The sequence below is a fragment of the Dromiciops gliroides genome, chromosome 5, assembly GCF_019393635.1.
Source record: "Dromiciops gliroides isolate mDroGli1 chromosome 5, mDroGli1.pri, whole genome shotgun sequence".
Taxonomy (NCBI): domain Eukaryota; kingdom Metazoa; phylum Chordata; class Mammalia; order Microbiotheria; family Microbiotheriidae; genus Dromiciops; species Dromiciops gliroides.
In genome coordinates this window covers 218641659-218649832 of record NC_057865.1, presented here as the reverse complement: position 1 = coordinate 218649832, position 8174 = coordinate 218641659, and the positions used below count along the sequence as shown (strand labels likewise).

Sequence of the window (8174 nt, the reverse complement as noted above, 5' to 3'; positions counted from 1 at the left end):
GAGAATTTTCTAACACTCTAAGTATAGGCTGCTGGTCTACATCTGTGGAGAGAATTTTTATACCAGGGATTTCCAGGCTAATGAAAAAAGTTGTATACCATACCACATCCCCCCTGCCAAAATCAAGGGTCTTGGATTAGATGATCTGGAAGATACTTTTCAGTCTTTTTTTTGGCGGGGCAATAGGGGTTAAGTGACTTGCCCAGGGTCACACACTAGTAAGTGTCAAGTGTCTGAGGCTGGATTTGAACTCAGGTCCTCCTGAATCCAGGGCTTGTGCTTTATCTCCTGTGACACCTAGCTGCCCCCTACTTTTCAGTCTTAAGCAAAAGACTGGTTAGAAGCCTTTAGGTCAGGAGGCTGATTAGGGACTTACAGCCGCCTCCATGGAGTCTTCCTTGACCATCTCAGCCCACTGATCTTTCCTTCCTAGAACCTCATCATTTATTTCCTTTTTGTTTGTTTGTTTTTTGGGGGGCAATGAGGGTTAAGTGACTTGCCCAGGGTCACACAGTAAGTGTCAAGTGTCTGAGGCCACATTCGAACTCAGGTCCTCCTGACTCCAGGGCTGGTGCTTTATCCACTGTGCCATCTAGCTGCCCTTTATCATTTATTTCCATTCCTGCCTAAAGCATATAGTGCTTCATGACATATCTTGTATTGCTGTTTTGCTTCTGGCCAGTTAATTTTGCTTCCCTGTGTGGTGGAAAGAATACTAGAGTTGGAGTCATAAGACCTTGGTCCTCCCCTACTTACTAACTGTGTGACCTCAGTCAGGCAAGTCACTTGACCTTTCTCTGCCTCAGTTTCTTCATTTGTAAAATAGGGGTTAAAAAAATCCAGTTAGTTGTGAGAACCAAAGAAAATATAATATATACGTATATATGTGTATATATATATATAATTTAATACATGCAAAAGGATTGTGGAACCACAAAATGAGATACAAACGTAAGCTACTATTATCATAATTAGCACATAATAAATGTTTATTGAACGGTTAAAGGATACCAATGGGGAAGATGGTTTGCCTTTCCACAGAAAAGTTTCATTTGCTCACGTGGGGTACAGAGGGAGTACTTTAGGATGGAATAGGGTTTTCGGATTTCCATTTCCCCACCTGACCCTTTGCCCCCACCCTACCCCAGGAAGCCTGCTCAGATCCCAGCAGGCTTTGGGCAGGAGGTCCAGGGGGAAAACCCAGTGGCCCTGGATCAACCACACCCCACCCACTCCTAGCCTAGTCCCGTGCCGAGGGCTCACCCCCTCAGCGGAGTCCTGGCCTTCTCCCCTCAGTCCGTTCCTATTTCAACGTACCCTCTACTTTCCTGAGCTTTCTCCGACTCTCCCACTCCTTGTCCCCCAATCGCTAGCTCCGAAGGCCCCAGATGGGAAGGGGGAGGGGAGGGAGGAAAAGGGACGCCGCTGGGGCGCTCCTGGAGAGAGAAGCCAGGACAACTCTCCACGCACCATTGGCCACTCGCCTTTTCCCCCCTTTCCTCGGGGCTAATTTATCTTAGAGGAGAAGGAGGGGGGAGGGGAGGGAAGGAGGAGGGACCGGGAGAGCCCTGGGGAGGTGGGGGAGGGGGATAGAGGTTAGGAAAGGAGAGAAGAAAGGAGGTTCGGAAAGGAAGAAGAGACTAAGGGGAGGGAGCAGAGAGGGCGGGGAGAAGGGGGGAAGGGAAGGAGTGCAGGGAAGAGAGGGGAGAGGGAAAGGAAGGAGGGTGAAGGGTTGGAAGGAGTTGGGGGAGGGAGGGGTAAAGGTAAGGGGGAGGGGGCGGGGAAAGGGGCGGAGGATGGGCGGGGGCGGGGGGTCCTGCCTGCTGGGGGAGCCAGGGCCGCCCCTTGTCCGGCCACCCCCACTGCCCAGTCCCGCTCCCAGCCCCGGCAGCGGCAGCGGCAGCAGCGTCCCCAGGATGGTCAGCGTCGCGGCCGGTCGGCCCGCCGCCGCTGCCGCCGCCCCCCTGATCCGGCCCACAGTCCCTGGCCCGCGCCTCTGCTCCCGGCCCGGCCCCGGTACCGGACGCCCCCCCGGCCCTCGCACACTCACCTAGAACTGGGGCCGGGATGCCGAGGTACGAGCGGGCCGGGGTCGGGGGCTGCGGGCCGGGGTCGGGACCAGATTGAGGCGGGGACGGGGGCAGCGGGCAGGGGGCAGGGGCAGCAGGCGAGGCACAGTGGGTGATCGGTCGGGGCGGGGAGTCGGGAGGCATTGTCCGAGAGCGGGACAGTGGCGGGGCCGGGTTGGGGTGGGTGGGGTAGGGCTGAACTGCTCAGCCGAGCCAGGGCATGGGGTCGGGAGGGCAGAGGAGGCCAGCGCTAGTGCTTGGGAGCCCAGGGTCACCTACTGCTCCGAGGAAGGCGGTCCCCACGTCGGGACTCTGCCGGCCGCTTCCCCTTCCTAGTAGGGTCCGCGGCTGCACCCTTGACTTGCAGCTGGCTCTGGGGAGGAGCTTGCCAAAGGTTGGGGGCCACCGGGCTGGCTGAGATCTTTGGGGTCTCGGGTTCAGAGGGAGCAGCCGGGGTTCTGCGAGCTGAGGGGCTGGCCCTCTGGCCCCTCCCACCCCGGTCAGGTCTTTGTCCAGAGGCCCCTCTGTGTGTGTGTGTGTGTGTGTGTGTGTGTGTGTGTGTGTGTGTGTGCGTGCGTGCGCGTGTATATGTATGTGGGGTGGGGGGAACAGTAAGTAGGCTTGGAGATGTCGGAGCTGGATAGGTTCTTAACCCACCCCCTCCCCGAGTGACAGAATAAGGCAGGCACTATCCAACACAGTCCATCCCCGCCCCCACTGCCTAAATGACGCTCCAACCCCTCCTGGCTCCTGCCTGGTGCCCCTTGGACATTTGGAGGCTGCTGGTTCTTTGCAGTTCGTTTCCTCTCTCCTGGCCCCACACTCCAGGCTCAGGAGAGAGCAGAGTATTTATAAGGGCAGAAGATCCCTGGTTTTTTTCCCCCCCCAGGCCTCTTTTCCACCAAAGGCAGTATCAGACCTAGGCGCTCTGAGGCTTTTAGGGTTTCTGTGGACACCCAATGACGCACCAGGGAACCCTCGAGATCCATTCGGATCCCCCAGAGATCTTCCTCTAGATCTGAGCCCTGGAGGTGGCCACTTTAACTCCCCAAATATGGACCATAGAAGGCATCATAAGTTATGATTAGAAAGCACCTTAGAAATGATCTAATCACCAGAGCCTTTGATTATACAAAGGAGAAAACTGAGCCAGAGATGAGAGGAAGGTGATTTGCTAGGCTAATAAATAGCAGAGGCTATTTATCCCAAACCAGGTCCTTTGACTCTTGGGAAGGGGGGCAGGAGGCCACTGTTGCTGGAGAGCTGTACTTGGAGTCCCAAGGACCTCCATTTGAATCTAACTTCACATACTAGCTCTGCGACCCTTATTGGTAAAACTGCACTCATGTCCCAGCTGTGAGGACAAAATGACATAATATAGGTAAAGTGCTATGAAAAGGGGAACTATTATTATTGGGCCTTGGAGGTCATGTAGTCCAACCCCCTCATTTTACATGGATCAGTTTTGATCAGAAAGGTCACATCGTCTCCACCCCACCCCCATCTGGCCAAAGGGCAGAAAACCCTTTACTCCTGAGGGTCTCTCTCCCCACCCATCCCCGCCTTGTATCCTGGGCTCCACTTTTAGGGTCTTTCTGGATCCTTGTCCTCTCCACCTAGCTAAGGAGAAGGCTTGGGAAATGAGAGAAGAGAAGAAGAGAAGAGAAAAGGAGGGTCTGAGAGAAGCTGGGCCCAGGCTGCTGGGGTGGGTGGGCTGTTAAAGGGATGGTCACTAAATCAGGATTAGGCTGTGGGGCTGTCAGGCTGCCTGCGCCTGTCTCCATAGAGACCTAATTTGGAGAATAGGGGATGGAAGAATGTTTGTGTTGTGTTTTGCTGTGGCCGGTGGCCAGTGGCTGGGCTAGGGGCTGTTGTCCCAGGCAAGGATTGGAGGGTCCCAAGACTAGTGCTGGGAGGGAGGGAGGGGGGGAGGGAGGGAAGGAGGAGGTTGTTGGGAGGGAGGGGGAGGAGGCTTGAACACCAGGCCCAGAGGCTGGCGGCCTTCCTCAGGATGGAATCCCCTTTAAATCTCCCTCTCACAACTCTAGGAAAAAAGTATCCTCCAATGTGGATCCCTACATGCCTGTACCTGAACTCCTTGCCCACTGTATGAGGAAGGGTTGAGGGAGAGGAGCTAGAAGACCAGAGCTTCGGGCCACAATTAGTTACAGTTTCCTGTGGCTGGAGGGGGAAGACCTACCGAAGCAAATCCCTGGGCGGGGGAGGCGGGGAGGGCAGAGGAAGGGGAAAGGAAGGAGGAAGATATCGGCCAGAGATTCTGAATGAAAACTCCTCCTGGCCACTAGAGACTGGAGATGAATTGGTCCCAGTGACCCTCCTGAGGATCTGAGCTGGAAGGGCAACAGACTCCCTTACAGAAAGTGCCTCAGGAGCTGCTTGCTTCCAATGTCCCATAGCCACTGGAATGACCAGGAAGGAGAGACAGAAAAATGATGCTTTCCCCTCCGGTGCCAAAAATATTTCCCAGAAGCCTCAGGGACAGCCTCCATATGCTCCACCTCAGGAGTAAACATTATTTCCTATGAATTTAGCTCTGCCTTGGTATTATATGTGAGGCAGCACCACTCTCCCCAAATCTCCATGATGCCAGGTCAATTACATAGAGGTTGGGCGTTAATGTGGGGGTGGAGCAGGGATTTAGAATTAGTGGTATGTGTGTGTATGTAAGTGGGGACTTGATGGCCTTGCTTGTGAGTCATGAATTATCACTAGGACTCCGAGTCTTCCTAGACTAGATGACATTCTATGTGAGGAAAATCACATTTGTAACATGGTACTCTTAAGTTTATTATTATTATTATTAATTTTTTGGTGAGGCAATTAGGGTTAAGTGACTTGCCCAGGGTCACACAGCTAATAAGTGTCAGGTGTCTGAGGCCAGATTTGAACTCAGGTCCTCCTGACTCTAGAGCTGGTGCTCTATCTACTGCACCACCTAGCTGCCCCCTAATGCTCTTAAGTTTTGCCAGGCATTTCTTCATGACTCTTTGAGGAAGGCATTGCAAGTAATATTATCCTCATTTTACACATGGGGAAACCAAGGTTCAGAGGTCACAGAGGTAGCAAGTGTTGAAATGAGGATTAAAAGCTATATATCTTGCCCTACCTATATCCAGTGTTCTTCCTACTGTGACGGTCAATCAAGCAAGCATTTATTAAGCACCCACTCTGTGGCAGGCACCATGCTATGTGATGGAAATAGAAATTCCCTGCTTTCAAGTATGAGACAACATGTACTTTTTGTGTAACTGGGTTTTAAGATCAGTCACACTCATGTGTAGTCTATAGAGGGTGGCCATCACTATGCCTCTTAATTGACTCGTAACTGGGGGATATGTTTGTATATTTTTTATCAATTATAAAAATCTCAGCCTCACTAATTAAGCAATCAGTTGAGTTCCAATTCCCAACATTTCTAATTAATAAACTAGAGAAACATTTTCTCTTAATATGTCTCAAACGCCAACTCTTTTAGGCTTAAATAAATATCAGTTGCCAATTATGCAGTTTATTAACAATGAAACCAATAATAACAAAGACATAATTATTTACAGTGTTTTAGCTATGAGGAAGATCATAGAGCAATTTCTCAAGCATTATTGTTATTCTTGACTTCACTTCTGGATCACAGTCTCACCACTCTGACCCAAGATAATCCAAAGTATTTCAAGAATTCTCTTATTTATTTTACAATATAAGAACTAAACCCACTCCTTTCAGGAAATCAGTACTTTCTCTTGGTTCTTTCAGTCTCTCTCCAGATATAACAGGTAGCTTCAGGATGACAATCTCACTGTTTCCTCACAGATGTTAGTTAAACCTTCATATCTCTACAGATGACAGTTAAACCTCAATCTCTTTATAGATGATACTTAAACTCTTTATTTCTTCACAGAGTCTTATGGTCCAAAGTTAAAACTCTTTCACACCACTGACTTCTCAAGAAATGAAAGTTCAATTCTCACTGTAGCAAGATTCCAAAATCTGTTTAAAGATATAGAAATCGTAGTTATTGTCTTGGTGGAAGACTATTGGAGCTAGTGTTATATTCTCCACATGGCCAAAACTTTTTTAGTCCCCTGAAATAATTTGGTGTGTATGTGAAATACCCATTAATATTAGACATGCATAGGATACAAATATTATATAATGCAAAGTGCCACTTGATAAGCTATTTCAGATAAAGAGAAAAACAATATAAGACCATCAATTATAATAATAATTAAATACAATTTTAAAATGGTGTACTAATAATTATAATAAGTTACCAAAATAATATATTCATGACACTATATTTACACATAAAAAAGTAAAACATAAATGTCAACAGGAACTACATCTAACTCCATGACTATCTGTTTCTCCTGTTTCTATAATATAAGTTTAGCTTAGCCAGAGGTCAAATGGTGATGGTTCTTTGTGATCTCTCTACCTTTCTGTATGAATACCCGAATTTATATACTACTTTTCCTTATATTTAAGCTTTGCACATTGGTTCCCTTTCCTCTCATTCTCCACCTTAGAGCTCTCTCTCTATAAAGGAAGTTTTGTCAGGGAAATTACTGCCAATATATCCTCTCTTCCCCTACTTTGTCTAAACTGGATTTGAGCTTTGTCTGAACCTCTTTAGTCCAGACCAAGGTTATTGTATTTGTGGACATGGTTTCAACCTCAGTAGAAGCATACCTTTCTGAGGTATATGTTCTAACTCGGAATATCCAGTTATAACTTGTGGACAGTTTCTCCTCAAATACCTCTTAATTAGTTGCTCATCCTTACTTTCTTCCAGATTCTCAGGGAGTCCAGCTGACTCTAAAATAGGCAATTGATGGTTTAAATGACTTGTATTTTACAGAACCTCCACTACTTTCTTTTTTTTGTTTTTTAGTGAGGCAATTGGGGTTAAGTGACTTGCCCAGGGTCACACAGCTAGTAAGTGTTAAGTGTCTGAGACCGGATTTGAACTCAGGTACTCCTGAATCCAGGGCCAGTGCTCTATCCACTGTGCCACCTAGCTGTCCCATCTCCACTACTTTCTAATGCTATTCTATATACTGGCAAGTCATCCAGTCTCTCAGAAACTTGAAACATATCCATATGTCCTATTTGTGGTGGGTTCCTTCAATCCCGAGGTTTCTCAGCAAAGCCCTGTTACCTGTTATAGTTCTTGATAATAAACTTGGACATCGAACCTTTGTTTATTTCTGATAGAATTCTTCTAAGCTGAAGTCATAACTAGTTGGTAAAATTTCCTCAGCTTCTGTCAACTGAGATAAGTATTGTTTATGAGTCACTCTATCTGTTTCAATTTCTTAGACTCAAAATCATGTCAGTAGGTATATATGGACAGACATTAGTAAATATGTTATAAAGCCTATGTTATAATTTCTAATTGAGTTGTACTAGTGAACTAAAAATACAACATGTTGACCCCACTGAACTTTTTGTTTAGCCTTCAGAATATTCTCAACATGTCTATCAACATCTTGTTGAAACATTCAGGTTGTGGGTCTTCTTGAAGGTGGCATTACCTGCCATCTAGCATTTCTTTAAATTACTTTTTTGTTTGTTTTTGTGGGGCAGTGAGGGTTAAATGACTTGCCCAGGGTCACACAGCTAGTAGGTGTCAAATGGAACATTTGAACTCAGGTCCTTCTGAATCCAAGGCCGGTGCTTTATCCACTGTGCCACCTAGCTGCTTCCTGAATAACTTGGTTTTAGAGACTCTTTTTTTTTCCTTGGTCAAAATGAATCCTGGCAGTGAATCCATACACTGAAAGATACTTCTCCCACATTACTTTAGTAACTATGGAAGCTTTTTTGTTTTTTCAGTTGGATATGCCTTTGCCTATCTAGTGAAATGATCAGTCAGTACTAAAATACGGCTTATGTTCTTCCTATCTCCTTCCAGTGATAAAATGTCAATGCAGACAAATTCCAAAGGTTTGCTAGTGCTTATATTCTACAAACATGCTTCATGAGTTGGTAATACTTTTCTTTGCAATCAGTTATCTTGGGCCAATAGGATCTGTTATTTACTGGCTCTGGGTCCTCTCTTGACCCCCATTTCCAAAGTTACCTTGT

At 47.2% G+C, this 8174-nt stretch overlaps 1 protein-coding gene across 1 annotated transcript in view; it reads left to right on the top strand.

The window, feature by feature from the left end:
- Nucleotides 1-1883: 1883 nt before the first annotated feature.
- Nucleotides 1884-8174, top strand: part of FIGNL2 (fidgetin like 2) — a 52678-nt gene continuing 46387 nt past the window's right edge. The window contains exon 1 of the mRNA XM_043967749.1: nt 1884-2075. The gene's annotated coding sequence lies outside the window, so the exon portion shown is untranslated. The remainder of the gene's footprint in view (nt 2076-8174) is intronic.